The sequence below is a fragment of the Callorhinus ursinus genome, unplaced genomic scaffold (genome assembly GCF_003265705.2).
Source record: "Callorhinus ursinus isolate GAN/ISIS: 27379988/994484 unplaced genomic scaffold, GSC_fseal_2.0 scaffold47, whole genome shotgun sequence".
NCBI lineage: Eukaryota > Metazoa > Chordata > Mammalia > Carnivora > Otariidae > Callorhinus > Callorhinus ursinus.
This window is the reverse complement of record NW_027397109.1, coordinates 2204686-2209248: the sequence shown is the minus strand read 5'-3', so window position 1 is coordinate 2209248 and position 4563 is coordinate 2204686. Positions and strand designations below refer to the sequence as shown.

General features: G+C 38.4%; 1 pseudogene; it reads left to right on the top strand.

Moving 5' to 3' along the window:
- Window positions 1–2182: 2182 nt before the first annotated feature.
- LOC112840114 (U6 spliceosomal RNA) lies at window positions 2183–2298 on the top strand (annotated as a pseudogene).
- The last annotated feature ends 2265 nt before the right edge of the window (window positions 2299–4563 follow it).

Genomic DNA, 4563 nt, shown 5'->3' with positions numbered 1-4563 from the left:
ATAAAGCAACGAAGTCTAACAAGTCTGAACAGCTCTCCTGGGCAGTGTGGGAATCTGACCCATTCACATATTATACAGCAAGACTGTTGCCATCTGACCCGGCAGAAAAAAGAATCTGGGTTCCCAGCATCACAAATGAAAGAGGGTTTGAAATGGAGGAGGAGAAGCAGAGTCTGAATGGTTTTCAGGGCTGTGAAGGCAGCTTAAGGATTTTTTCCAGGCATCCAGAGCCTCAGCTACTGTTGCCTAGGGTTTGGATGGAGCCTTTCAAGACAGAAGAGGTCAGTACATAGTAAGGTTCCCCACATTACAAAAACTTGAGGGAGCTCTGAACCTCTGTGTATATTTATTTCCTCACCTCAAACTTGGCCATCATTCAGTTATTCATATAATGTATATTTATTTAGCATGTTCTTTGTGCCAGATGCTCTTCTAGGTTCTAGAATTATAAGAATAGACAAAAAATGTAATGTGGTGATAAATATCACAAAGAAAATGAAGCACTGTAAGGGGATGCTCTAAAGGGAAAATGGTCTTGCCTTGTACACTTTTGCTGGGAATGTGAATTGGTGCAGCCTCTATGGAAAACAGTATGGAGTGTCCTCAAAAAATTAAAAATAAAAATACGGTATGATCCAACAATCTCACTTGTGGGTATATATCCAAAGGAAATAAAAACAAGATCTCAAAGAAGTTTCTATACTTCCACACCTCCATGTTTATTGCAACATTATCCTCAACAGCTAAGGCATGGAAGCAACCTACGTGTCTGTAACAAATGCATAAAGAAAATGTGAAAAAAAATATATATACACCCACATACATGCATATCCTACATTATATATTCATATATATATATATATATATATATACACACATAATAGAACATTATTCAACCATGAGAAAGAAGGCAATCCTGCTATTTGTAACAATGTGGATGACTTCAGGTCATCATACTAAGTGTAATAAGCCAAACAGAGAAACACAAATACCGTATGATCTCACTCATATGTGGAATCTAAGAAAGTCAAACTCAGAGAAACAGAGAGTGGAGCGGTGGTTACCAGGGCCTGGGGGTGGGGGAGGGGAAGAGGATGGGAGATGTTCAAAGGATACAAAAATTCCAGTTATAAGCTGAATAAGTTCTGGGGATCTAATGCACGGCAGAGTGATTATAGTTAATAATACCATATTATATACTTGAGAGTTGCTAAGAGAATAGATCTTAAATGCTCCCACCACAAAGAAGAAGTGGTAATTATGTGATTTGATGGAGGTGTTGGCTAACCCTCTGTTCATCATTTGGCAAGACATAAGTGTATGGAACCAACCTTAAGCTCACACAATGTTATATTGTCAACTATATCTCAATAAAGCTGGCAAAAATAAGAGGAAATGGTCTGGGGAGTCTCTGGGGAAGTGAGCATATTTCTAAATGGTAGGAAAGAGTGGGCAAGGGGAAAAACTACAAGAGCAGCCTGAGCAGAGGTTGGTAAGTTTGAGCCACACACAGAAGGTCATGAGGGCAACAGGGCAACAACCCCTGGGTGAGGGGTGGTGGGAGGTGAGGGAGCTCATCATAAAGGGGCATTCCGCAAGTGATGGAAGCCATTAGAGAAGGAGCCAATGTGCATCTGTTAAGAGTTCATTCTGCAGAAAAGACTCATGGATGGACATGAGTGGAAAGTGGAAAATGAGGCCAAAGGGCTACTGCAGTTTTTTGGTTCTGGCCCAGACTGGGGAGCTAGCAGTTGGATGGCAAGAAGGGGTCCAATTCTGGATATTTGAAAGGTAGAGTGGATAGGGCTTGCTGATGAAATGGATGTGGAGGAAGTTAGAGAGAGCGAAGAATCAAGGAGGACTTGTAGGTTTTGTCTAACTCATTGAGTGGATGGTGTGCCATTTATTAAGAAAAGGATGATTGGAAAAGGGTAGGGTTAACCTAACCCTAACCCTAAGCCTTTGTAAACTCAGACAGAAAACATGGATAATATTAAGCCACAGTATTTCAAAATTGTCATCTCTCTTCTTATAATTGCAAAGAAACATCGCTTACTCCAAGTAGAATAAAGACCTCTTTTTCTTCAGGAAATTTTCCTGATAGGCCCCTCATGAAATTTCACCTATTATGTTGAAATGGAGTGGATGGTTTCTATCAGGACCTTCTTAAGCTCAAGGTGGAGTGTTCCCTGCGGCAGCTCATGTATTAAAATTGGAACAATGCAGAGAAGATCAGCATGCCCCCCTCCCCACCGCACAAGAATGGCACGCTAGCAGTGGGAAAATCCGTATCCTTTTTTGCATTACCCTTATCAACATTTTTAAATATTGGTATCTAAATTAAGATGTCTTTCTTTGTTTTTTTCCCAAATGTGTCTTTCCCTTGAAGTTTTAATTAATTATCGATTGTTTTTTAATCTATTTTATGGCTCCCATATTCTTTTTTGTAAGAAATTTAAATTGATATCTTAGGAAGTCTGAAAATATGCTATTTCTCCCTGAAAGGTTTATCATAATATTAGACATGTACTTTTCTCCCCCTGAGATGTAAACACACACACACACACACACACAATAATTTTACATTTTTTATCAAAATATTTAAGGGAGCAAATCGTTCATGAAAAACATAGTGTACTTCTCCACTTATGGTGACATAAAATTGGCATCTATTTTGTGATCTGTAAGTTTCAGATTTTAGGTATGTTTATGTTCATTGATCATTATAAATGTAAATATCTCAAATCCTGCTATTTACAGGACACATTTACCGATTAGTTTTAGTTGTTCATTCTCCATTTGTTTTCATAAATTAAAAAACAGAACGATGTGGTTTAAAATATGACTCATGGTTCATTGTAGGTTATCTTGAACATTTGCTTCTGCTCAGAACATCAGTAAATTATTTTTCTAGATGCAGATGGAAAGGTAGTGTCATGATCGTGGACTTAAAACTCGGAGCTAGGTCTGAGTGATCTTGGGCACTTCCCCTACCTCACTGAGCCTTCGTCTGTGTGTATACCATGGTGATGCTTATGTTCCGTCCTTCATGGGACTGTTGGCAGATTAACTCAATGGTGTGTGTAGAATGTCAGGCATATGGCAGGCACCCAACATAGGGAATGCATTTCTATGGTGCTATTCGTGAATGCCGACGTATTTGTGCTGTGATGAACCCAGTGAACGTGTTTAGGCTCTAGAAAAGACAGCCAGAGTTTAGAAACAGTTTCTGGACTTATTAACATGTGACACCTTTCGTTAATCTACACTAGGTAATATTAACTTTTAATTAATTAAAAACCTGACTGCCTATTAAAATGCCTTACTATTTGATTAATGGAAATTGATTAGAAGGCAATGTTTTGTCATACTAAAGGTGCTTTCCATTGCACAACCAGAGAGAGAGCAAATGACATGGGACACCATCTAAACAAAAATCAGCAGCTACTAATGAGGCTTGTTAGTGATGCTAATCTATGTAAATGTTATTAATTGAGAACATCTATCTTTTATCTCCAACATTTGGTAATCAGGCAATTAAAAAACAATGACATTCCCGGTGGTTGTTCTTCCTGGGTTGTTTTGTTTTTTTTTTTTTTAAGTGATCAAAGAGTTCAGAATAAGAAAAAGAAAGTCCCTTATCAAGAGGTAGGCCTTGCCTTGGGCTACTAGGCCTCATTAAAGGCAAAAAAGCTCTGTTGATCACCAATTAACCTGATTTGTAGAAACTCTGATAAAGACCTCGAACAACAGGAGTTTTCTTACTATGGCAAATGACACAGTTTGTTGACAAAAATAAAAGCAACGCATTGAAAAAAAAAAGAAAGAAAAGACTATAAAGGAGTCATTGGCACTGAAAGTCAGTCTACACCCAGGGGCCTGTGGTTTGGGGAGAAAGGAGGTTTTGCCCCTCTGGTGGCCTAATCCCCACACCCAGGGAATCAATCCCACCTTGATTTAGTCAGGTAGAACCAAAACACAAAGATGCCTTTCCCTTTCCACCATCTTGTAAAATCTCCGCCTGCTTCCAGTAACAGCAGACAAGGGATTTTATCAATTATGTGAAAAATGACAGGGCCCTGTTGACTGTGCCCCCATCCCTGGAACAATAAAATTCAAATCCAAGATTGTCTTGGCACCAATTATTGAAGTTTTCAAGTATTCAGCTTTGAAATCTAGCATGGTTTTAAATTACACTGGACAATTTATATTGTATGGTTTATACACTGAAGATCTAGTTAAGAGGGGAAATAGCAAAATAGCAATAAAGACAGCAGTAATAGAAACAGTTCTCTGTTAGGAAAGGTACTTACATGGCATACGCAGCACTAAGCACTTGGCAGTGACTCACTCTTATTGATATTCACAATAACCTCATGACGTGCATTCCATTCCAGAAATGGATGGATAGGTAGGTAGATAGAAGATTGATATGATTTATGGCTGGTAAATAGATGAAAAAAGAAAGAAAGAAGGAGAAGAAAGAAAGAAGAAAGAAAGAAAGAAAGAAAGAGAGAGAGAAAGAAAGAAAGAAAGAAAGAAAGAAAGAAAGAAAGAAAGAAA